Raw genomic sequence first — 26,839 nt, 5'->3', positions numbered from 1 at the left:
GTGCCCCTCGGGCATCGCGACACGAAGCGCCGGGCCATGGCCGGCAGCAGCCCTCGCGACCAAGGTTCGGAAAATGATAGTCTCTCAACGAGTTTTTTGCAGCTCTTAAGGCGCCCAGCGAGGCCTAAAGCAGGCACCTCGCGAGGCGGGAACTACTTCAAACGTATCGAGCTAAGTTGTTCCTACATGCCAACGTACAACAACAATACCATGACACAACACAGGAACAATAAATGCAACATGTTAACTAGGAAATCATAGTTCGTTGCACGCCCCCACGGGGCCCCATACTTGTCTCTCTCAATGCAGGAAGGAAGGAAAACAAAACAAAAGCAGCACACGCCTTGCAACGGTTTGCGAGGAGGGATCTACATTGACCTCCTGAGCTCAGCCAGACCCAATCTCGCGCTTCACCGAATGGCAGGGACGGGACACCCCATTGCCGCCCTCGAGGCGGACATGGCAGCACGGCGGTTGATCGTAGCCGCCGCTGGAGGAGCTGTCGCCGGAGGAGGAGCCGCCGTATCTTGACAAGCCACGGTCGCCATCGGGAGCGGGGCCGCCTTCACCCTTGTCACGACCGTCGCCAGGACCGAGCATCTTGTCGCCGTCGCTGTCTTCAGGAAAGCACCCGACGTGGCGGCCATACCCTCCGAATACCCTCGCGTGGAGGGTCGCGTCGCCATCGTACCTGAAGTGGAGGGTGCACGGCCTGCCCAAACCACGCGTGAGGGCAAACGTCTGCCAGCCTCAGGCCAAGGTTGCGTTGCCGACGACGGAGACCTCCACCGCGACCCAGGAGGCCCTGCTGCAGCAGCCGTCTGCCTGCAACCAGAGCCCGCTCGGGCCAGTGGCCGGCAGCTTGCCGACAAAGAAGCGCGGAAGCTGAAGCCAGCTGCCGGCCGGGTTTTCCGACCACACAACGAACTTCGTTAGCACTTCCACCGAGTGGAAGCACGGCCGGGGAGGCCGTGCAGCCACAGCACGCCTTCCCCCACCAACCGGGCTGCCTCGACATGGGCGGCCACCACCACGCGAAGGGCCACCGCTGGGACCGCGGGAAGCCACGGTGGGAGTCACGGAGTGCTTGTAGGGGCGACCGCGTCCGCACTTGGGTGGAGGAGAGCCGGGCCCTTCTAGGCAAGCCTTCCCCTTCTCCGTGGCCGAAAACTTCTTCGCAGGCGCCATGGGGGCGCTACAAGCAACGGAGCGAGGGAGGAGAAGCGAGCGGAATGGGAAGAGATGAGCGATTGGGGGCTTCCACCCCCCTCATTTATAGCCCAAAGGAGGCCAACCGTCGACCTCCATGATCGCAGGTAATGATGCCCCTTTTTTCATGCAACAGGGACTCGTCAAGTCGGGCAGTTGTCGAGGCAGCGTGGGGAAGCGAAGATGCCAACGTCCAATTAGTCGCCATGCGTCGACCAAGGCTGCAGGATGTTGGGGCCCGCAGCGCTCCGCACTTGCCCGTTGGCTTCGCCGCTAAGCCAAGCCCGAGCGGGCCTTGGGCCCGGGGGCTACTTACGACATTCTGGGAATGGGGGTCCCTAGACTTGCCTGCGTGTGGTGCGGTTCCACCAGTGGCCCAGTACGGCCCGTCTTCGACAACCAACACTCAAGACCCTCGCGAGGGGCCAAGCCTCGCGGGGCGGACGATGCAAGGCCTCCTCAGGAGTGGCCTCACCAGGCAGGCTCATGAGGAGGCAGAGAGATCAAGGCAAAGGGTACCTCGCGAGGTTCCCATGACACAAGCTATGACAACCAAGGCCAAGCGGGCGCCAAGCGGGCGCCAGCGTGTGTAGTGTCCTCGTTTCCCCTTTGGTGCTAAGGGGGCAAGCGCAGGCGCGGAGTACTGAGGCATCAGGCAAAGGTTTCCATATCGGTGCAACAAGACCAAGACCAGCAGGACGGCAGGACGGAGGTCATTGTGGAGCCCAAGACGATGTCATCACCAACGCCTTTGACAGGCGAAGACCACCTTTAGTCAGGATAGCTTGTACTAGTTGTCCCCTTTCAAAATGGCCGTTGTAGGATCCCTTCCCGCTCAATATTTGGGAAGAGGACCAGGGCCTCTATAAATAGAGCTAGCCACCACAGTAGAAGGGGCAACTGATCGGAGATCGAATCCTTGTGAAGCAGAACACCCACCAAGCACAAGAACACCTCTCCTCGCGAGGCTGTTCTTCCCTTGTACTGTTCAACATCAGCCCAAGATGCAATCCACCACCACCACACAGGAGTAGGGTATTACACCACTACCGTGGCCCGAACCTGTATAAATATTGTGTCTCTTGTGTTGTGAGTTCATCGCACTAAGCTAGAGATCGCGGCAAGGTTGAGAGCGACATCGGTAGGGGGAAATCTTCGTGCGCACCCCAGTGTTCGAACCTCAAGGGTTTTGCCGGAACCTGAAATCCAACACCATCTTTTCTTCATGAATTTATAGCAGTGTCATGACCTCAACATAGTGAAGATCTTCATAGTCTGGTCTTTGCTTGATTTCAGACACAATAGAATCGAAGGATTCATCAAGTACGCTAAGAATCTTGCTGACTACATCTCTATCGGTGATATCAGTTAATCATCGCTGATGTAGTCTTTCGACAATGTTAGTCAATCGATCAGTGAGTTTCATGACACTTTCTTTACGCAGGCTTTTGAATCCAATGAACATAGCACGAAGCATTTCAATGTGAAGATTAGATCTGGCAACAATTTCTTCATGAGCACTGTTGAGAGCATCCCAAATTTGCTTTGTTGTGTTGAGCCTGTGGAGCCGAAAGAAAATGTCCTTTTTAGACTACCACAGATGATATCTTTTGCTTGAGCATCCAACTGCAGATTTGCTTTATCATCGGAACTCAGATCATTTTGTTGCTGAATGGTGTATCCATCTTCCACAATTTGCCACAGATCATAGTTGATAGCTTGAATTCTAATTCTCATTCATTCCTTCCAGTACAGATAGTCATTTCCATCGTAGATAGGAAATCTTTCAGAGTGCAAGGATCTACCTGCAAATGACATACTCAAGACTCCAAGGACGTTAGACCTTTAATAAACAAAGACAGAGAGTACATGCTCTAATACCAATTGTTAGGACCGAGAGTATATCGACTAGAGGGGGGTGAATGGGAGATTCAAATTTTTTCCGAAAGCTTTGAAACTTATCCCACTCATAGCAGAGGAAGGAGTACTGAAGGAAATGAACTTAATAAGTTCTCTTCGTTAGGGGCATATTCATCGATGAAAGCATTGACAACATTGCGAGCTTGATAAATCATAGGTTTAACTACGATGAGAGTAATACAACATGCAAATAGATGAAGCAGAATGAGACATAACTTGGCGTGCACGAATACAAAAATTGTGGAGAATTACACATGCAAATGCTAAGGACACGATGGATCCGAATGAATACTAACGAAGACAATGAAAATAAAATATAAGTAGATGACAGAATGAATGAAATGATCAAGTAAACTGTTGGCACAGAGCACAGATAAGAATTTCTAAAAGTAATGCAGCAGAGTAAATGGAACCAGTGTTGCTCGATGGCGACACAGAGATTTGGTAGACTAGTTCATCCTTCTGCCAAAGGGCTATGTCTGGTTGGAGGGGTTGTGACTTAACATGGAAGATAAACTCTCTTCACCCTACTCTCCTTCAACGCAGAGCTGATCAGACTCAGGTTGATTTCACTCGTGGTAGATCCTTGTCGGCAATCCTCAATCCTTCGGTCAACCTTCGCGAACCACAATCACTCTTGGTTGCTGAAGATCAGGCTCGGTGAAGACAACAACTCTTCAACACTCAAAGCTGAAACCTATCCGTATAGAGAGTGCACAGCTCTCAAGAGTAATAGGTACAAGAACTCTCACTCAGAACTACTGTGACACTAAACCACTGTCTAAATTTGGGCTCTTGGTTTTTCTCTCAGTGGATCTTAAACTCGAATCACTCAGGGCTCAAATCAATCTTCTCGGAAATCTCAAGCAGAGCAACCAACAAACAAAGTTGGAGCGGTGTGGTTATTTATAGCCATAGCCTTCCTAGATGGGAAAAGAGGAAATTAGATATCGGGCTCAACCAATGGCTGAGTGACACGATTCCAATAGTCAGATTTGAGCATCCGCAAGAAATGCTACCTCCTCGGTCCGAGGCAAATCTCTCGTAGTGAACAAGGTCACAGTCTCTTGCTGGCAAGTATTTTCTCGAAGCACAAAGAGATTTCTCTTGCATCTTTCATAGGTTATGGCTAAGCATCACAGTAGATCTAAGCATCGAGAACCTATACCCCTCTTAATAGTACGGAGGTCCTATGACTCGAAAGAATGGAAGAAGAACAATGAAATGAATACTATGTATTCACTTTGTCATCGACTTCCATCGCGAGTCAATTTCTTTGGACGACAGTACCGAAACAAAAGTTTTGCTTCAGCAGAAAATCTTCAAGGGGTCGATTTCTTCACATCAATCTTCTCGACTCTATTACTTCAACAAAAGTAGCTCGTTCTTCTCTGCGACGCAGATATACTTCGGTGAAGTTCCTTGAACTCAGCACCGGAGATAACATTCTCTTTGGTTGTGTATGGACTTTTTCTCTCTGTATGCACTAGCAAAAAAACAGTCCATTCCTGTTTCTATCAACAATCTCCAAAACACAAAGGTAGGTAGATATTGCACCAACATATATGCATAGAAGACAATGTTCTATTGACAAATTCAGTTTGTCCATCAGTTTGGAGGTGACATGTAGTACTAAAAAGCAGTTTAGTCCCCACCTTAGCCCATAAACATCTCCAAAAGTGACTAAGAAATTTTGTATCATGATCTGAAATAATAGTATTTGCCACACCATGCAAGCGAATAATTTCACAAAAGAACAAATCAGCAACATTAGCAGCACCATCGCTTTTATGACATGGTATGAAGTGTGCCATTTTCGAAAATCTATCCCCGACAATAAATATGCTATCGCTACCCTTCTTTGTTTGAGGTAATCCTAAAACAAAATCCATAGATAGATCCTCCCATGGAACACTAGGTATAGGCAAAGGCATATATAAACCATGAGAATTAAATCGTGACTTAGCTTTTTGACATGTAGTGCAGCGAGCAACAAACCGCTCAACATCTTGTCTCATCTTTGGCCAAAAGAAATGTGTAGCAAGTATGTCTTCCGTCTTCTTCACGCCAAAGTGTCCCATTAATCCTCCTCCATGCGCCTCCAATGACAACAAAATACGAACAGAGCTAGCTAGAATGCATAGCTTGTTAGCACTAAACACAAATCCATCATTAACGATGAACTTGTTCCATGTTCTCCCTTCTTTACAATTCTGCAGTACATCTTTAAATTCAGAATCATGTGCATATTGATCTTTGATGGTCTACAAACCAAATATTTTAAAGTCAAGTTGTGAAAGCATAGTATAGCAATGCGACAGTGCATCAGCAATAACATTTTCTTTACCCTTCTTGTGTTTGATGACATAGGGAAAAGTCTCAATGAATTCAACCCATTTAGCATGTCTACAGTTCAGTTTTGCTTGACTTTAAATATGTTTCAAAGATTCATGATTAGAATGTATAACAAATTCTTTGGTCCATAAAATAATGTTGCCATGTTTCTAAAGTCCTAACAAGAGCATAAAATTCCTTATCATAAGTAGAGTAGTTCAGACTAGGCCCACTCAATTTTTCAGAAAAGTATGCAACTGTTTTACCATTTTATAATAACACACCTCCCAATAAAGTACCACTAGCATCACATTCAAGCTCGAAAGTCTTATTAAAATCAGGAAGTTGGAGTAAAGGAGCATGTGTCAACTTATCTTTCAATACCATGAAGGCTTCTTCCTGTGCGGTACCCCAAACAAAAGGCACATCCTTCTTTGTAAGCCCATTGAGAGGTGCAACAATGGTGCTGAAATCTCTCACAAATAGCCTATAGAAACTAGCGAGTCCAAGAAAACTCCTCACTTGTGTGACCGTTTTGGGCTGCGGCCAACTATCAATAGCTTCAATCTTGGCTTTATCAACTTCAATTCCCTGTGGTCGATCGGTGCAAAAGATACTCGGTCAGTGCAAAAGATGCACTTCCCAAGGTTACCAGACAAACGTGCATCACGTGGAGCAATAAAAACAAAACGTAAATGTTCCAAATGTTCTTCCGAAGATCTATTATAAATCAGTATATCATCAAAATAGACTACCACAAATCGTCCAATGAAAGCACGTAAAACTTTGTTCATTAATCTCATGAAAGTACTAGGTGCATTAGTTAACCCAAAAGGCATGACTAACCACTCATATAATCCAAACTTAGTTTTAAATGTTGTTTTCCATTCATCTCCCAATTTCATACAAATTTGATGGTATCCACTATGCAAATCAACTTTGGAGAATATTGTAGAGCCACTCAATTCATCAAGCATATCATCTAGCCTAGGAATAGGATGACGACAATGAATAGTAATATTATTAATGCCTCTACAATCAACACACATATGCGATGTACCATCCTTTTTTGGCACTAGTATAATATTAACAACACAAGGACTAAGAGATTCATGTATATAACCTTGTCAAGCAGGTCATGTACTTGACGCATAGTCTCCTTCGTCTCCTCTGGATTGATACTGTATGGCGCATGGTTTGGTAGCGAAGCACCGGGAATTAAGTCAATCGGATGCTCAATCCCTCGAATAGGCGGTAATCCTGGTGTGGCACGTCTTGTGGAAAGGCGTCAGCGAACTCCTGCAGAATGTTAGTGACAGCAGGAGGCAAAGAGAAAGGCACGTCCTCAAATGGAAATAATGCCTCTTTGCACACAAAAGCATAGCAAACAGATTTACTACAATCTAGATCATCAATATTAGATTTGGTGGAAAGTAAACATCCACTTTTCAATTTAATTCCAGAAGCAACACTAGATGGTTTACTATTAGGTTTCATTTGTTTCTCAAATTCTTTTGCCACTATCTGATTTTCACTCTTATTTTGCTCCTGTTTTGCTTTACTAGCTCGATTAATATCATCTTTTAAAATGGAAATAGGAGACACATGAAGCAAAGTAATATGTTTATCCTTATGAACAAGAGTATGTTGCTTGTTTCTACCATGGTGTACAAATTTTTTGTCGAATTGCCATGGTCTACCAAGTAAGAAGGAACATGCTTGCATGGGTACAACATCACAATGAACATAATCAACATATGTAGCGATACTAAAATGCACACGAACGGTACATGTTACCTTAACCTTGCCGCTATTGTTGAACCATTGGATGTAGTAAGGATGTGGATGGGGTCTTGTGGTGAGAGACAACTTCTCCACCATCTCCATGCTAGCCAAGTTACTGCAACTCCCTCCATAAATGATGATGCAGACAGAACATTCCTTCACAACTCCCTTTGTATGGAACAAATTATGCCTCTGATTTTGCTCAGCTTGTGTTACCTACACACTCAAAACATATTGAGCAACTAAACTCTCATACCTATCAGCATCTTCAGTAGCCATGTATTGCATCTCATGTTTAGAATCATCTTCACCGTGTTCTTCACTTGCAATAAGAGTCAAAGTCTCCTCATCATAGCCACTAGCGGACTCATACCCACCATCCTCAGTAAAAATCATCACATGTGGAGATGGACATTTGCTCGCATAGTGACCTCCAGCCTTGCAACGACGGCATATAACCTCATTTGTTTGCCTGTTGATGCCATGGATGAAGAAGAGCTCTATGCGGGACCAAAAGGTGTGCTCCTGGCAGATGGTGGTGGTGGTGCCTATTTTCTTATATCTCGGTTGGAATTGGCGGCTGAAGTCAGCGGTTTTACAGTAGGACGTGTGGAAGTAGAGGATGTACATGGTGTCCATTATGAAGATCGACCTGCAGAAAAAATTAGTTCGCGCTAATGCTTGTCGATCCTGCACTTCACGTTCAGCTTTGCAAGCAAGATGGAATAAACAAGTGATATTATTATACTCCTTATACTCTAGAATGGTCTGAATCTCTCTATTTAATCCACCCATAAAACATGCAAGCATAGCTTAATTATCCTCAACAATACCACATCTAATCATGCCAGTTTGTAATTCCTAATAATATTCTTCTACATAATTTTTCCTCGTCTTAAGTGCTGCAATTTTTGAAGTAATTAACGTTGATAATATGGTGGAACCCAACGAGTATGCATAGCAGTTTTCAAAGCAGCCAAGTAGCTGGAATAGGACATAATTTACAATGTTCAGACCACCAAACACATGCAAAACTAGTGAAAGCACATACAACAGCAGCAACACGTCTATCCTTGGGATATTGTAAGCATGTAAAGCGATGTTCAATTTCTAACTCCCAAATAAGATAAATAGCAGGAATGTATCTACCCTCGAATGGCAAGATATTCAACTTTAGTTTAGGGATGTGGTCTTGATCTCGTACCTGAGAGGGTGGTGCAGCTCTACCATTGCCATTATATGCATGAGGACGACCTTGTGGTGGTGGTGCTGTTGGTCGCATGTACTTCTGATTCTGATCAAGCTCATCCTCGTAATTGTCCTCCTCCTCTGCAGTAGTAGGACGAGCTACGGAAGCATTAACAGCAGTAGCAGCGACACCAGAAGTTTGTCCTGGCTCAAGAGGAACACGCTATGCTCGTCCTGCTGGATCACGACATGGAGGCGGTTGTTTATGTTGTTGCAACGGTGCAGTAGAGGCGGCTGGTGGTTGTGGTAGACACGCGGGTACTTCATCGAACTTGGCGTCGAACTTGGTGTCAATGGTCTTCTCAATGTCATCAATCCTCTCCAGTGCCTTTCAAAAGCTGGCCATCACGTCTTCCACCTGTTGACCCAACATTTGCTGAAATTTATCATGAAGCCCCTTCTTCGTCATGTTCTCCCAGTCAATATTGTCAACTTGTGGTCCCACCATGGTTAGTAGCAATAGAAACACACAAGAATATGATCTTATAGACTACTAGAAAGTGGTCGTGGTGCTAGGGTGTCACAAGTTTGTCAAGAAAATCTCAAATTTTACTAGTTCTTACCCAGCAACAGGTGGTGATCGGCAACCGTTGTAGTCAAAACTCTTGAAGCTTGGACAGGGCGATTGACAGGTGGTGTCAAACGCATAATGTAGATGTATGTGGAGCTGGGACGGCTTATGATATGGTAGAAAAATTGTCAGCAATAATCAATTCAGAGATGCAACGTTGAATACACGCTCAACGATGGTACTGTGCTGGTCCTAGGCTAGACCATGCTAGAGACGCGAGCCTATAACACTAACAAATCACAGCGTGACACGTAAACAAGGGAAAAGCACACTCTAAAATAATTGCACTCTTTTTTTTGCCGAAAATCACTATAATGGCGAGTGTCTCAAAACTCTTCCCAAGTCAAAATACCAGGATAGGCACAATTTTTTTGACTATTTTTTCGGAAATCAGGGCAGCGATGACCAAAAAGTGTGATAAAAATCACTGTGATGGCACGTGTCTCAAAAGTCTCAGAAAAGCCGAAAAATAGGATAGGGAAAAAACATTTCACCTGCTAAAATTTTGGCTTAAAACTGCCCGGCGATCTCTAGATTTTTTTTTCCAAAACCTACTCAGGCAAGGAAACACGAATCTGAAAATAGATGGATCTCGAAAACAAACCTAATATGAAAAGAACTTGGATTGGTTATGGTATAGGATGGTGGTATATGTGGACTCGGATTGGTGGTGGATATATGCCATCGGCGATCTATATGGTGGGGTGGTGGAGTAGACGTTGACGAAAGACGGGACACCTTTGACTCTATAAATTGGTATCAGATTTCGAGGTTGCTCGGTGAGAAGGTGACTATCGTTTCGGGGGACTAGACTTTGACGACCCGAATAGGAACGTGCCAGGATGTCGCACCTTAGAAATTGCTAAACCAACTCCGAGAGGTTATTGACCACGCCGGAGCATGATCAAGCAGACCACAAAGGTCTATTTCCTTAAGCAAACAAAGAACAAGCAAGAAACTAAGAGTGCAATCTAGATATTGTGAATATAAGATCAAAGCTTTATTGATCACGGTGGGGTTCTGTGACATCTTGGTCTGGTCGTTGAACTAAAACGTAGTACACGAAGTTGCATCTATGGCAAACTTTTAATATAAACAAAACCCAAAGTCTAAATGGCGCCCTAAGAGCTGTATATATGGAAGAAGAGGGGGAAATTTTGTGGCCCTTGGAGGAGGGGTCCAAAACCAACCCTAACTCTTGTTTTCCCACACATACAGACTCTAAAAACAGCCTATACTCAAGTATTTCGAAATTACATGGGCCTGGCCCAATAATAAGGCGACACAACACCTATAATAGCCTCTGGATGAAATTTAGGAAGTGGCGTCTTGTATATTTCGTCCAAGCCTTCATGCACTCATTATGGTGGATTCGAAGTCTTGAAATCATCACTTGAAACTCCATTCTTGTTCCCCTTGCACATGCCATCATCTCCATGCTTCAACTTGATCCAAGGTTCATCTTTCTTGTCCAAGCTAGGCCCTTCATTTGTAAGCAAAACAAAGGTATCCAATTTAGGCAGCATTATATTCTCATGAACATTAGAATCATTACCAAGAAAAGAAAGTACCTCGTAATTCAATTGGCGTGCACAAGCTCTAGTAATTGGTCTAGTATGTATAGTAGCAGGGGCAGTGGTTGTAATAATGGTATTGATGTCCTCATCACCCTTCCACAGTGAAAAGGACCCCTCCTGCTCCTTGCCAATCCCTCCTCTGGATGAACTCTAGAGGCTAGAGTTCTGTCTTCTGGATGAGTTTCTGGTATCTCTGGGCGTCTGATCCACGATCCAATTCAACAGGGTGAAAAATACTTGATCCAACGGCTGCGTGCCATGCGACCGCTCATACGAGCGCTCGCGGTCATATGGAACGCCTGTTTCTTGCTAACAGCGCGATGAAGTCCATACCTTTGGTCTTCTCGCTCGATTCTTTTATGGAAAGTGATTGTCACCTTAAATACATGATTCCACCACCATTTCTGAGGATTTTCTCCATTAAATGATAATTTATCCAAAATACGTTACCTGAGGGATTATCAACAAAAAGAACTGCGTGAACGCGGTAAAATTCCACAAAGCCTACCATGTAGGCACAAAAAACTTAGTAAAAATATCACATAAATTGGACTCATCAATTACGCATATGTTATACCTTCTCGTTTGGCTCACTTATTCCCTCAGTCAAATGTCCAGTTCATTCCCTTCATTTCCAACTTACTAATGGAGAACAAACCTGTGGGCTTGAAGAAACAAAACACAAACGAAGAGAATTCCAAAAAGGCAAGACTGAAGCTTGCTCTTCAAGTTTTTATTATGCAAACTGAGAGTAAACATGCTGAGAACAAAAAGGAAAAAAATATGCATGCATGGATAACTAGGGGATGAGATCCCCCAAGTTTAGGCTCCTGGCCTACTCTCTAATGTGTGTCCTCATCACGGTCGCCCCTTTGGCCAACGTATGGCCACTAGAGGACTGACCTCCTGTGCCAAGGTGTGGCTGCCAAAAATAAGCGAGGGATTGTATGTTCCCACTAAGCAGGTTAATGTTGTTGTTGGCCTCACGGAGGTCCGTATGGATCCCTCCAACCTGCTACTCCAGCTGCTAAAACTCTACCCTAGGCACATAGTCACGTGGCTGCCCAAATTTAACCTGTGGTGCAAATTGTGGTGCCGGCTGTAGTGCAAAGTGAGGTGCAAATTGGGGTGCATTACCCCATGCATCCCAACCGTGAGGATGCCGCCACTCTTGAGCGGGCTCGGGATGAACATCATTCCCAAACCGAATTGGATGCCTATGCTCATTAATTTCATCAATGGAGAGCAACCACAAATCACTCATAGAAACAATTAAAGATTGCGGCAAGGGCAAGCACACATCAGTAGTTTCAGAGTTAGGTAGGGGGCATTTGTAGCAATGCTCCCCTTGCACTAGCCCAATAAAATATGCGTTAGTAATAATCCTACGTTTGAGCGCCATAGGACCCGGTCTGTGCGGCATCTCATCAATATCGAGGCCAAAGTGCTCAGCAAACTGAGTCGCTATGCCTCCCACAAAAATAGTACCCCTCGGCTGCTTGTGCTGCCGGCCAGGGTGAAGCATCAGAAAATCTCCCAAGTTGGGCTTGGGAGTGTAGTCGGGGTGGAGTGCAGCGTGGAGCACACACATGCTGTAACTCGACATGCTGATATGTCTCCAATGTATCTATAATTTATGAAGTATTCATGCCATGTTTACAACAATTTTATATGGTTTTGGTATGATTTACATGGAACTAACCCGGATTGACGCTGTTTTCAGCAGAACAACCGTGGTGTTATTTTTTGTGCAGAAATCAAAGTTCTGCAAATGCAACCAAACTTTTTGACTTTTTCGGAATAAAAGAGGCACTAGAAGCTTCGTGGGAGGACCAGAAGGTGAAGGAGGTGAGCACAAGACACCTGGGTGCGCCAGGAGGCCCAGGCGCGCCCAGGTGGGTTGTGCTCACCTCGAGGCCCATCTTCGTGTGATTCCAATGCTGAAAAATCCTATAAATAGAGAAACCATCATAAATAACACTAGATCAGAAGTTCCGCCGCTGCAAGCCTCTGTAGCCACGAAAAACCAATCTGGACCCTGTTCCGGCATTTTGCCGAAAGGGGAAATCATCACCGTAGGCCATCTTCATCATCCCGACGGCCACCATGATGAGGAGGGAGTAGTCCACCCTCGGGGCTGAGGGTTTGTACTAGTAGCTATGTGTTTAATCTCTCTCTCTCTCTCTCTCTCTCTCTCTCTCTCTCTCGTGTTCTTGAGATGGTACGATCTTGATGTATCGCGAGCTTTATTAATATAGTTGGATCATATGGTGTTTTCCCCTCCCTATCTTGTTGTGATGAATTAAGTTTTCCCTTTGAGATTTCATTTTATCGAATTGAATATTTTTATGGATTTGATAACACTTGATGTATGTCTTGCTATGAATACCCGTGGTGACAATGGGGTATCATATTGATTCACTTGATGTGTGTTTTGGCACTCAACTCATGGATTCCTGATGTGACATTGGGGTAATCTATGCATAGGAGTTGATGCAGGTTCTCGTCTTTGTTTCTCCGGTAGAAATCTTGAAGCACTTTTTGAGGCTCTTTGTGTTGGATTGAGTATTATGAATCTTAAAGGTTTGATGCACATCATATAATAAACTCATGGATATTGCGGTGACATTGGAGTATCTAGGTGACATTAGAGTTGGTTGATGTGTATCATATGATGTTATTTTAGTACGAACTCTTGGATAGATCAATCGGAAAGAATAGCTTGGTGTTATTTCGTACGAACTCTAGGGTAGATTGATCGGAAAGAATAGCTTTGAGGTGGTTTCATACCCTACAAACAATTTCTTCTTATGTTCGCCGCTAGATAAGACCTTTGGAGTGACTCTTCATCGCATGTAAGGGATGGTTGTATGATCCAATTATGTTAGCATTGTTGAGAGATTGCACTACGAAAGTGCGGACCCTAGGCCTCATTTTCAAGCATTGCAATACTGTTTATGCTCACTTTTGTTACTTGTTACCTTGCTGTTTTTTATTGTTCCTAGTACAAAAATCAATATCTACTATCATTACTACACTTTTATCACCATCTCTTCGCCGAACTAGTACCTATATAATTTACCATTGTATTTGGTGCGTTGGGGACACAAGATACTTTTTGTTATTTGGTTGCAGGGTTGTTTGAGGGAGACCATCATCATCCTATGCCTCCCATGGATTGATAAACCTTAGGTCATCCACTTGAGGGAAAATTGCTACTGTCCTACAAAACTCTGCGCTTGGAGACCCAACACGAGTCTACAAGAATAAAGTTGCATAGTAGACATCGCATGCCCCCAATGTTCTCCCTACCGAATATAGTGTTGGCAAGGAAAATCATGAAGTAATGAATGGCGGGGTTTTGTATGCTTGATACCTTCTTGGCGGAGAGGTCGTGCTCATCCTTGACAGAGATGAGGTCCCATGTCCCTAATGCATTAGCGATGGGCAACCTGAGGGGTTCTCGAACCCAAAGACATTGCACCACTGCTCAAGCATCATCATACGCGAAACTCCCCCGAGTGTGAAGGAGCAGCTCGCTCGCACCCTTGAATCCTCGAGGGTGTGGTCGAAGGTGGAGAGTAACTCCATGGTGATGCCACGGTATGTCAGGTAATGTAAGTTGTTGAAAACTCCCATCCTGACATTGTCCACGATCCATGTGAAGTCGTTCTGGAGCCCTTGGGACTCCAAGAATGCGTCACACTTCCACTTCGCGAGCTTCATCCCCCGATCACTCGTGTGAAGTCCTTGTTGACAGCCGCGCAGAGGTCGCCCCCCTCGTTCCAAGCACGCTTGAAACATGGTCCTAGAGCCTTCTTTCACGCCGCAATGGCCAACCTCATCATTTCTGACACACAACAGAAGTTACAACAGAAAAAATGTAAGTTTCATGTGGGGATCAAGTTCTAATACTATCTAAGATCGATCCTAAGCTATTACTTTGAATCCTAACGTGCAAATCGAACAGAAAATCAAAAATATTTGCATCTCATCTAGGATATGAACAGGGATAAAATCACCACCAAAACTTGCAAATGAACCATCGATCAGAGGAGAAACTCATTGATGAAGCTGCATGGATCAAACGAACGAAATCCGCAAAGAAACGGAGGATTTTAGTTAGGGTTTAAGAGAGAGAGATAGAGAGAGAGAGAGAGAGAGATGAGATGAGATGAGAGGCTTGGGCTCTAGGGGATGAAGAGGAAGACCCCCTCCTACGTCGACAACTTCATTATATAAAAGTTTCGGTCATACGACCGCTCATACTGGCGTGAGCGCCCGTATGGAATGTCGTCTCGCATTGATTTCTATCGATCTAGGATTTGCGTACTAGGACAGGCGATCATACGGACGTGAGCACCCGAATGGAACAACATCGTTTGTTCTATATGCCGAAGACGTGCGAGGCAGAGCATCATACGAGCGCTTGTGCCCGTATGATAGACCATCTTTTGCTCCATTTCCTTGGTTCATTTCTCTGGAGGTCTCAAACGACTGCGCATGCCGGCACTTGCCCCTGTACGAAATTCCGTCTTCTATGTTGGACTACTTGGCAATTTTTGACGATGGTCTCATATGGCCACTCAGATGAGCATGGGCGGTCGTATGACACCGTCAATCTGCCTAGCCTTCTTTGACATTTCCTCTTATTTTCCATGCGACCGCGCATACGGGCGCTGCTGTCGCTTGAAGCTACGCCGGTATTTCCCCAAAGAGGACGGGATGATGCAGCACAACGGCGCTAGGTATTTCCCTCAGATATGAATCCAAGGTTATCGAACTAGTAGGAGAACCAACCAACACAACGTAAACATCCCCTGCACACAAATAACAACACCTCGCAACCCAACGTGTTAAAGGGGTTGTCAATCCCTTTCGGGGTACGACGCCTCAAGATAGGCAAAGGACATGAGGTAAATTTGTAGTAGATTGATAGATCGAATGACAAAAATAATAAATTGCAGCAAGGTATTTAGTATTTTTGGTTTAATAGAGCTGAAAATAAATGCAAGGAAAAAGTAGATCGCAAGGAAAATATATGAGAAAGAAGACCCGGGGGCCGTAGGTTTCACTAGTGGCTTCTCTCGAAAAAGATAGCAAACAGTGGGTAAACAAATTACTGTTGGGCAATTGATAGAACTTCAAATAATTATGACGATATCCAAGCAATGATCATTACATAGGCATCACGTCCACGATTAGTTCACCGACTCCTGCCTGCATCTACTACTATTACTCCACACATCGACCGCTATCCAACATGCATCTAGTGTATTAAGTTCACGGAAAACAGAGTAATGCAATAAGAACGATGGCATGATGTAGACAAGATCCGTTTATCTATAATGTAGATATAGATCCTATCTTTTTATCCTTAGTAGCAACAATACATACGTGTCGGTTCCCATTCTGTCACTGGGATCAAGCACCGTAGGATCGAACCCACTACCGGGCACCTCTTCCCATTCCAAGATAAATAGATCAAGTTGGCCAAACAAAACCCAAATATCGGAGAAGAAATATGAGGCTATAAGAAATGTTGCATATAAGAGATCAAAGAAACTCAAATAACTTTCATGGATATAAAAAGATATAACTGATCATAAACTCGAAGTTCATCGGATCCCAACAAACACATCGCAAAAAGAGTTACATCATATGGGTCTCCAAGAGACCATTGTATTGAGAATTCAACGAGAGAGAGAAAGCCATCTAGCTACTAACTACGAACCTGAAGGTCTACAAAGAACTACTCACGCATCATCGGAGAGGCACCAATGGAATTGGTGAACCCCTCCGTGATGGTGTCTAGATTGGATCTGGTGGTTCTGGACTCTGCGGCGGCTGGATGAATATTTCGTCACCTCCCCTAGGGTTTCTGGAATATTGAGGTATTTATAGAGCAAAGAGGCGGTCCCGGGGGCACCCGAGGTGGGCACAACCCACCAGGGCGCGCCTGGGCGTCCTGGCATGCCCTGGTGGGTTGTCCCCTCCTCGGGACTCCCCCCAGGTGCAACCAGGGCCCAACTTCTTCCTTTTGGTCCATAAAAAATCGTCGTAAAGCTTCGTGCATTTGGACTCCGTTTGATATTGATTTCCTGCGATGTAAAAAACATGCAGAAAACAACAACTAGCACTTGGCACTATGTAAATAGGTTAGTACCAAAAAATGATATAAAATGACTATAAAATGATTACAAAACATCCAAGATTGATAATAAAACAGCATGGAATAATAAAAAATTATAGATACGTTGGAGATGTATCAGCATACCCAAGCTTAACTCCTGCTCGTCCTCGAGTAGGTAAGTGGTAAGAACAGAATTTTTGATGTGGAGTGCTTTTTATCATGTCATATCATATTATTTTATTTGTAGCATGGACATTTGGACTTTTATGTGATTCAAAGCAATAGTCTAGTTTTGACATAATAATTTAGATACTCAAGCATATCAACAAGCAACCATGTCTTTCAAAATATCAATGCTAAAACAAGTTATCCCTAGCCCATCATGCTCAAACATAGGAGAGGATGGAGACTCAATTTCAAAAACAAAAATTGCATAAAGTAAAAGAAAGGCCCTTCGCAGAGGGAAGTAGGGATTTGTAGAGGTGCCAGATCTCAAAGAGAAAAATTAGAGATAAAAACATTTTGGGAGGTGCATCCATCCCACCAATGAAAACGACTCAGAGTTCCCAACACTTTCCATGCTACATATGCCATAGGCGGTTCCCAAATAGAAAATAAAGTTTATTCCTTTTTCCTCCGTACTTTCACTTTCCATGGCTAGCCGTATCCACGGTTGCCCTCCATACCAACACTTTCAAAGGAATTTATTATTTGATAACATAAAGTAAATTCATTTTTGCATTTCGGGACTGGGCATCCCTAAAACCTTTGCCTTACTCTCGTGCAATGACAAGTGAATAAACACTCATCATGAGAATAACACATCCAGCATGCAAAATATTAGCCACCTGTTACCGTTTCGCGAGCGAAACAAACACACAAAAGAAAAGTTTATTTTGAAAATTAGAGATGGCACATGCAAATTTGCTTAGAACGGCAAAAGAATACCGCATATAGGAAGATATAGTGCACTCATGTGGCAAAACTGGTTTAAAGGATTTTGGATGCACAAGTAGAGGTCATACTTGGTGCAAAATGAAGGCTAGCAAAAAGATTAAGAAGCGACCAACCAAGAAACAAATAATCTCATGAGCAAGCATTAAGCATAATTAACACCGAATAATACACCACAAGTAGGATATAATTTTCATTGCATGATTACTGACTTTCGTGCATGCATTGGGAATCACAAACCCCAATATTCTTACTAGAGCACAATTACTCATCAACATAACTCACATATCACATCATCATATCTCAAAACTATTACGAAGAATCAAGTTTATTTTGTTCAATGTTCTTCATGAAATATATTTTTTTCTTCCTTTATCCTTCTTGGATATCTATCACTTTGGGACTAATTTTCATGTGTTGCTTTTTATAAGCTCAAACAAATATAAGTGAAGATCATGAGCATAACATATTTTCTTTCTCTCCAAATAATTTAAGTGAAGCAAGAGAGAATTTCTTAAAAAATTTACTAACTCTCAAATAAATCTAAGTAAAGAAAGAGATCATTTCTTCAAAAATACTAAGCACACCCTGCCCAAAAAGATATAAGTGAAGCACTAGAGCAAGTCCATTGCTCATAAAAATTTAAGTGAAGCATAGAGAGCAATTCTAACAAGTCATGACATAATTTTGGCTCTCTCAAATAGGTGTGTCCAACAAGGATTGATGATTTAAAACATAAAATAAAACAATCAAAGACACATATCATACAAGACGCTCCAAGCAAAACACATATCATGTGACAAATAAAAATATAGCCTCGAGTAAAATACCGATGGTCATTAGAAGAAAGAAGGGATGCCACTCGGGGGCATCCCCAAGCTTAGTTGGTTTCTAATTCTTGGATAATAGCTTGGGATGCCGGGTCATCCCCAAGCTTAGGCTATACTATCCTTCTTTCATCCATCGTAAGATAACCCAAAACTTGAAAACTTCAATCACACAAAACTCAACAAAACCCTTGTGAGACCCGTTAGTAAAAGAAAGCAAACCACTACTATAAGTGCTGTGTCAAACCAATTCTTATTTTGTTTTTATTATATCTACTGTATTCCAACTTTTCTATGGCAAAAACTCATCAAAGAAAACCATAGAGCCATCAAAACAAGCACAAAACCATAGAATCTGTCAAAACAGAACAGTGTGTAGTAATGTGGAACTTTCGAATACTTCTGGAACTCCAAAAATTCTACAAAATTAGGAAGACCAGTGTAATTTGTATATTAATCTTCTTCAAAAATAATCAGGGAAAAATATCTTTTCTGTGATTTATCAAAATTATTTTTGTGAGCACAAAGTTTCTGTCTTTTTCAGCAAGATCAAACAACTATGACCCCAGAAGATCCTAAAGGCTTTACTTGGAACAAACACTAATTAAAACATAAAAAACACAATCATAACAGTAGAATAATTTTGCTAACACTCAATAACATAAAGAAAAAAGCAAAAATAGATTTTATTCATTGGGTTGCCTCCCAACAAGGGCTATCGTTTTACGCCCCTAGCTAGGCATAAGATTTCAACGATGCTCATACGAAAGATAAGAATTGAAACACAAAGAGAGCATGATGAAGCATGTGACAAACACATTTAAATATAACATACTTCCTATTCATAGGAATTTTATAATCTAACAAATTATCAAGACAAGAAACATCTAACAGATGCAAAGAAGAGGAATAAAACATTGACGATCTCAACATAACGAGAGGTAATTTAGTAACATGAAAATTTCTACAACCATATCTTCCTCTCTCATAATAGTTAAATGTAGGATCATAAGAAAATTAAACAAAATAGCTATCACGTAACACATTCTCAACATGATCCACATGCACGCGAAGTTGACACTCTTCCAAAATAGTGGGATTAACATTAACTAAAGTCATGACCTCACCAAACCCACTTTTATCAAAAAATTCATAAGATTGAACATTCTCCAAATATGTGGGATCTAAAGTTGACACTCTTCCAACCCACTTTCAATAATATTGCAAACATTATTATCGATCTCATATTCATCATGGGGCTTAAATAAATTTTCAAGATCATACAAAGAATCACCCCAATCATGATCATTGCAACAGGTAGTAGACATAGCAAAATTAGCGCCCCCAAGCTTGGGGTTTTGCATATTATTATAAAAATTGACATTAATAGAATTTATAATAAATTCATTGCAATCATGCTTTTTATTGAAGGAGCTACCATGAATCTCTTCATAAATTTCTTCACCACAATTTTTAGATTCACGAATTTCAAGCAAAACTTCATAAAGATAATCTAGTGCACAAAATTCACTAGAAATTGGTTTATCATAATTGGATCTCTTAAAAAGATTAGCAAGTGGATGAGGATCCATAAACTCTTAGCAAGAGAAGATGCAAGAAAAAAGAGGGCACATGGTAACATAAGCAAACAAAAGATCTGACGAGAAAATGGGCGAACGAAAAAGAGGGCGAATAAAACGGCAAATTTTTGTGAAGTGGGGGAGAGGAAAACGAGAGGAAAATGGCGAAGAATGTAAATTGCAAGGGGATGTGTTTTATGATTAGGAACCTGGTTATGTTGAAAATCCTCCCAGGCAACGGCACCAGAAATTCCTTTTGATGTCGCTTGAAGCTACGTCGGTATTTCCCCAAAGAGGAAGGGATGATGCAGCACAGCGGCGGTAGGTATTTCCCTCAGATATGAAACCAAGGTTATCGAACCAGTAGGAGAACCAAGCAACACAACGTAAACAGCCCCTGCACACAAATAACAACACCTCGCAACCCGACGTGTTAAAGGGGTTGTCAATCCCTTTCGGGGTACGGCGCCTCAAGATAGGCAAAGGACGTGAGGTAAATTTGTAGTAGATTGATAGACCGAACGCCAAAAAGAATAAATTGCAGCAAGGTATTTTTGTATTTTTGGTTTAATAGATCTGAAAATAAACACAAGGAAAAAGTAGATCAGTAGGCAAATGGGAAAAGCTCATTTTAAACCCTGAATTTATAGAGGTTCGGCGAAACAAACCCTCAAGTCGAAATCCCGGTCGATTGCACCCTAAACTATGCAATCCCGGTCTAAACTGAACCCTGGCGTCGTTTGGCAAACCAGGATCATCGACGTGTCATAGGATGGCCGGGATTGGTGCCATTTCGCACTGTTTCTCGTTGGGCCGGCCCGCTTTAGTTTTTTCCCTTTTATTAAAACGTGTAGTTTTTTTATCCTTTATAAAGGCAAAAAAGAGCACATAGGGTGACTTGAACCCAAGACCTCCTGCTGTTGGTTGACAGAAGCTACCACCAGGACAACACGTAATTGTTCACTTCCTCCCTGTTTCTTCTTTTTCTTCTTTCTTTTCCTTTTCTTTATCTGTTCTTTTTATTTTTATTTTTCGTTTTCAATTTTTTGCTAAATCCGTGGTCATCTTAGTAGGAAATACCAAACGAAAAAAAAACTCTTGAACCAAATTTTCAAAAGGAAAAAATGTCACGATTTTTCTAAAACAAATCATGGATTTAGAAAAGGTTCAATTTGTTTGAAAATAAGTTCACAAATTTTCAAAAGAAAAGTTCGTGGATTTTGGAAAAAAGTTGTAAAAAAAGAGTTCGAGGATTCGAAAAAATTCACGGATTCAAAAAAGTCCATGAATTTTGTAAAAAGTTTCACGCATTAGATAAAAACAGAAAAAACTAAGAAATTGGGATAAAATATTCACAAGAGGTGAGACGGCGTGCTTGGTAGACAGTTTTTGCACCAACAAGGGGGGGTTGCGAGTTCAAAACACCTTATGTGTGCACCTTTTTTTTAGCAGTGTAACAAAAGAAAAGTCATTTTTAACAGACGAAAAAATTCAAATGGGTTGGCTGGGATTCTACCAAAGCTCCGACAGCTTAAGACTTGATGCAAAAAAACCAATGGACTGAGAATTCTTTGCTGATTACAATCCGAAAACAGTGCTATTTAACAATTGTTTTAGTACAAAATTTCATTGTTTTGAAAACAGGTTGATTGAATTTGAAAAAAGTTCACGAATTCAAAAGATTCGAAAAAAAGTTCATCAACTCGAGAAAAGTTCACGAAATTGAAAATAGAAGAAAAACAGAAGAAAACCGGCCAAAAAACAAGCTGGAATCTCGCACAAAAATAATCATTATTTAAAGACAATAAAAGAATTAAACTATCAGAAAGCGGGTCTTGTCCCGGATGGCTAGCGCGTTCGTACATTGCCTGTGAGGTGCGGTGTTTGAAACATCACGACGCACATTTTTTGAATGTGTTTGCAGAAAAACGTAAAAAAAAAAAAATACGACGGGCCGGCCCAGTGCGCGCCGTAGTCCAATATTCGAAACATCACGATGCACATTTTTTGAAAGTTTTTGCAGAAAAACGTAAAAAAAAAATACACAATGGGCCGGCCCAGTGCGCGCCGTAGTCAATATTACCGCTGCTTGGCCCACAAGCCATAAAAATCCCTGCCACGTCAGCGTTTTTATGCCTCAAACGATGTCAAGGTTCGATTTAGACCGGGATTGCGTAGTTCTGGGTGCAATCGACCGGGATTTTGACTTGAGGGTTCATTTCGCCAAACCTCTACGAGTTCAGGGTTTAAAATAGATTTTTTCCGTAGGCAAATATATGAGAAAGAACACCCGGGGGCCGTAGGTTTCACTAGTGGCTTCTCTCGAAAAAGATAACAAACGGTGGGTAAACAAATTACTGTTGGGCAATTGATAGAACTTCAAATAATTATGACGATATTCAGGAAATGATCATTAGATAGGCATCACGTCCAAGATTAGTAGACCAACTCTTGCCTGCATCTACTACTATTACTCCACACATCGACCGCTATCCAGCATGCATCTAGTGTATTAAGTTCATGGAAAAACCGAGTAATGCAATAAGAACGATGACATGATGTAGACAAGATCCGTTTATCTATTGCATAGATATAGATCCTATCTTTTTATCCTTAGTAGGAACGATACATACATGTCGGTTCCCTTTCTGTCACTGGGACCAAGCACCGTAAGATCAAACCCACTACCGGGAACCTCTTCCCATTGCAAGATAAATAGATCAAGTTGGCCAAACAAAACCCAAATATCAGAGAAGAAATAGGAGGCTATAAGAAATCAAAGAAGTTCAAATAACTTTCATGGATATAAAAAGATATAACTGATCATAAACTCAAAGTTCATCTGATCCCAACAAACACACCGCAAAAAGAGTTACATCATATGGATCTCCAAGAGACCATTGTATTGAGAATTCAGCGAGAGAGAGAGAGAGAGAAAGCCATCTAGCTACTATGGACCCGAAGGTCTACAAAGAACTACTCAAGCATCATCGTAGAGGCACCAATGGAAGTGGTGAACCCCTTCGTGATGGTGTCTAGATTGGATCTGGTGGTTCTGGACTCTGCGGCAGCTGGATGAATATTTCGTCGCCTCCCCTAGGGTTTCTAGAATATTGGGGTATTTATAGAGCAAAGAGGCGACCCGGGGGGCACCCGAGGTGGGCACAACCCACCAAGGCGTGCCTGGGCCTCCTAGCGCACCCTGGTGGGTTGTCCCCTCCTCGGGACTCCCCCCAGGTGCAACCAGGGCCCAACTTCTTCCTTTTGGTCCATAAAATCATTGTAAAGCTTCGTGGCATTTGGACTCCGTTTGATATTGATTTCCTGCGATGTAAAAAACATGCAGAAAACAGCAACTGGCACTTGGCACTATGTCAATAGGTTAGTACCAAAAAATGATATAAAATGACTATAAAATGATTATAAAACATCCAAGATTGATAATAAAATAGCATGGAATAATCAAAAATTGTTTGCTCTTTTCTCTTGCTTCTTCCTTCCACCTTCTTTCTTCAATGTTTCTCCTATGGCACAAATTCAAACACAAGCCTTCTGAGTATATTTTCATCAAATTATTAATGAGAGCAAAATAACAAAGAGAAATTTTAGATAATTAATGGGTTGCCTCCCATTAAGCGCTGGTTTTTAGGTTGCTAAACTCAACCCCATACCTCAGTATCATGTCAAGTCCCTGGTGCGTGTGATTTTCTTTACTTACCGCACATATTTATTTAGGTTGGGAACGTACTTCTCCCTTGCTCATGGCTTCTTCAGGAAGTACTTCACTATTTTTTCTTCACAAATTCTGAAGGTTACTTTCCCCTCGGAGCAGTCTAGCACTGCACCTGCGGTATTCAAAAATGGTCTACCCAGGATAATTAATGATTTTTCATCTTTAGGCATGTCAAGGATAACAAAATCAGTAGGTATGACATGCCCATCTAATCTCAGTGGAACATGCTCACCCACTCCCACTGGCTTCTTAGTGGACTTATATGCCATCTACAGGGTTATGCTTGTGGGCATACATTCATCCCAAGTTCAATTTGTGATAAAGAGTTAGAGGCATCACACTAACACCTGCTCCCACATCACACAGAGCATTATTTATATTGAGATTACCAATTGAACAAGATTGTAGGTATACCTGGGTCTCCCAATTTTTCTAGTATCTTATTCTCAACGGGATACTCAATTACTGTAACCACCTCTTCCTTCAAATACATACTCCTTTTATTGTTAGCGATATCACGCATGGAGTTGCCAAAGTAGGAATCTTTAATATGTCAGTTACATACATCGAGACCTTAAGATCATCTATTGCTTGGAAAAACGAGGAATAAAGTGCATCATTTGAAGGTGGCCTGACAGCTTGGGGTAAGGAAGTGTCTTCTTTGTTTTACCTTTATCATTCTTCCTTTTCCTTACCTTTTTATCTATTCCTGATTGATTGGCTATTTTCTCCTCTGGTGGGATAAGATGGTCGGCTGTTCCTTTCAACCCTTGGATGTTCAGCTCTTTCAGCTTCCGGAGTTTCTTCTTCTTCGTTATTGTCACCATCTATTGTTTCAGCATCAGGGTCAATTTATTTGTCTACTTCTACTTCATTTTCTTGAGCATCCTGATCGACTTAGTAGAAACAAGATTATCTTTATCTAATTGAGCAAGAATCAAAGATTTTGTCTCAAAGATTTGGGAACATTGAGTTTCTATCATATGAGACTGTTTATCAAGATTCTTTACCGCTTGACTTAACTCTTCTACCTCGCGCAAAGGTAGGTTATTACTTTTTCATTGTGATAAATGCATATTTGAAAGTCCATGTTGAAGTTGTCTTGATGGAATTTGAACTTATTCATTGTCTCCTGAAGTTGATCCTCCCGTCGGTAGATACTAAATATATCCACTTTTTCATTAATAACTTGTTCAACAGGCTTATGTTTCTCTTGAGCAACCTTTTTAAACTCTTCCATGTCTTCAATATGATATATTTTTCTAGTAGGCTTGATTGGCTCCTCGATATTCCACTATTCTTGTGCACACATAATCTTTTTTATAAGTCCTCTCCCTTCTTCAAGGGTTAAAGACATAAATCGTCCTCTTGAACTTAAATCAAGAATGGATTTTGATTCCACATTAATTTCATGATAAAACATATAAAGTATAACATATTTAGCATAACCATGGTTAGGGCATAAATTCAAGAATTTGGAATATCTCTCCCAAGCTTTACATAGACCTTCATCATCTTCCTGGACGAATAGGGTGAGGTTTCTTCTTAATTTAGTAATCTTTGAGCTAGGAAGTAATTTAGCAATAAACTTTTCAGCACACATAAGTTAGCTGGTTACACTTACTTGAGGCAATCGATTATGCCAGTTCTTAGCATCATGCTTTAAAGAAAACCTGAAGAGCCCTAGTAATACGAACTCTCATGACTGCTACTTGTGAGCTGTGTTGGGATTTCATCGAAGAGGAGAGGATGATGCAATACAGTAGAGATAATTATTTCCCTCGGTTAAGAACCAAGGTTATCAATCTAGTAGGAGAACTACATAACACCTTGTTAGCAGTACCTACACACAAAATAACAAATACTTGCACCAAACGCGAACAAGGGGTGGTCAATCCCTTGGCGGTTAATTACAAGGATCAAATCTCATAGTGATAGATAGCACAAAAATACAAAATAAAATACTTACTTACTTACTTACGAAGCCTTTTATCCCAAACAAGTTGGGGTAGGCTAGATATGAAACCCTTTCACGAGGACTTCCCAGGAGGTCACCCATCCTAGTACTACTCTCGCCCAAATGGGTTTCATACCCAAAAGACTGGCTAGTTTTTACGTTGGCTCGCCAAGCCTATCACAACCCTTAGATATGAAACCCTTTCACGAGGACTTCCTAGGAGGTCACCCATCCTAGTACTATTCTCGCTCAAATGGGTTTCATACCTATGGGACTGGCTAGTTTTTACGTTGGCTCGCCAAGCCTATCACAACCCTCCTCCTTTACCCGGGCTTGGGACCGGCTATGCCTAGAAGACATAGGCGGAGTTAAAAATACAAAATAAAATAAAGTAAATAAAATTCCAGCAAGGTAATTTTGTGATTTTAATATATGATAAAAAGTAGACCTGGGGGCCATAGTGTTCACTAGAGGCCTCTCTCTTGAAAATAGCATATGATGTGTAAACAAATTAGTGTTGGCCAATTGATAGAAAAGCGAATAATCATGACGATATCCATGGCAATGATCATGTATATAGGCATCACGTCCAAGACAAGTAGACCGACTCCTGCCTGCATCTACTACTGTTACTCCACACATCGACCGCTATCCAGCATGCATCTAGAGTATTAAGTTCATAAAGAACGGAGTAACGCCTTAAGCAAGATGACATGATATAGGCAAAGTAAACCCATGCATGAATAAACCCCATGTTTTTATCCTTAAAGGCAACAATACAAATACGTGTCTTGTCCCCTTCTGCCAGTGGGATATAGATCACTTCAAGATTGAACCCATCACAAAGCATCTCTCCCATTGCAAGAAAAAACAATCTAGTTGGCCAAACCAAGTCAATAGATCCGAGAGAAATACAAAGCTATAATAATCATGCATAAAAGAGTAATTATATAATGATATTGTAACCACATAAAAGAATTATTCTTACATTTGTCAAGAGATGCTATAGGT

The sequence above is a fragment of the Triticum dicoccoides genome, chromosome 1B (genome assembly GCF_002162155.2).
Source record: "Triticum dicoccoides isolate Atlit2015 ecotype Zavitan chromosome 1B, WEW_v2.0, whole genome shotgun sequence".
NCBI lineage: Eukaryota > Viridiplantae > Streptophyta > Magnoliopsida > Poales > Poaceae > Triticum > Triticum dicoccoides.
Note: the sequence above shows the minus strand (reverse complement) of the source record.